At 46.7% G+C, this 1,073-nt stretch overlaps 1 pseudogene; it reads right to left on the reverse strand.

The window, feature by feature from the left end:
• Positions 1-662, reverse strand: part of LOC106000543 — a 2,905-nt pseudogene extending 2,243 nt beyond the window's left edge.
• Positions 663-1,073: the final 411 nt, after the last annotated feature.

Genomic DNA, 1,073 nt, shown 5'->3' on the forward strand with positions numbered 1-1,073 from the left:
AAGAAAAAACATTAAAATACATTTCTAAGGGTTCATTTTCCTGACATCACATTATCTGACCTTTTCCGCTTGACTCATACATATACTAGATATTGCAAATAAGGGAAACCATGGTGTCCTCGCGGTTCTTATGGAAGCAAATGAAGACATGGTCAGCTCGGAGCTGCTCCTCAGCAAACTCAAGCAGAAGTGCAAAACTGTCCTTGCTCCCTTCGGGCAGAGGGCCGCCTGGGAGCTCAATGTAGAGACTGCTACCACTCCACACCGCTCCCCAGGTGATGTGTTTGGCCTCCGTGAACGTGGATTGGACGCTGAGAATTCTTGTCTTGTTATTAGACGTTAGTTCCTCTGTTACATTCAGCTGATTATCAGAGTAAACTAAGTTAGCTGAAAGATTGTGATCCCTCTGACTATTCCCTTGCCCACCTGGGATCTTCACGGGTGGGTGAGGGACATCAGAAGCATCACTGAGGCCATGGACCCAGGTTACTAAAGCAATTGAGGGAGACCCTGGAACTCTCGCTGCTGCGGCCACTGCGGCTGTGCAGGCTGAGGAGTGGCATGATGCAGCTGGTGTGGACGGCCGAGCTAGGTTTATCCCCTTCCTTCTCTCTGGCAAAGCAGTGGCTGTTGAGGATCCACTGCAGGGAGGATTTCACCATCCGGCCGCTGGGGGTCCAAAACCAGGAAAACCTCCGCTGTGCCTCTCCGCGCAGCCACCGCTGCTCCCCATTCCCACGAAATGGAATTTAGAGTGTCAGATACAGAAGACAAAATACACCAACTGCACAAAAAGTCACAGATATGGAAAAATCACTTAAATTATGCCAAAGGGAAATCCAAGAGCAAGCAGACAGTGCCAAGAAATTTAACCTTCATATAATTGGAGTGGATGGTGAGGAATATCAAGGCAAGGGAATCAAACACCTATTCAGCAAGATTATCAATGAAAATTTCCCACTTCTTAAAAGAGAACATCTTACCTACATAACAGAAGCATATAGAACACCCAGCAAGCAAGATGCCAGGAGAAATACTTCTAGGCACATTATAGTAAAAATTAAAGATCTGAA

The sequence above is a fragment of the Dipodomys ordii genome, unplaced genomic scaffold (assembly GCF_000151885.1).
Source record: "Dipodomys ordii isolate 6190 unplaced genomic scaffold, Dord_2.0 Scaffold222, whole genome shotgun sequence".
Taxonomy (NCBI): Eukaryota; Metazoa; Chordata; class Mammalia; order Rodentia; family Heteromyidae; genus Dipodomys; species Dipodomys ordii.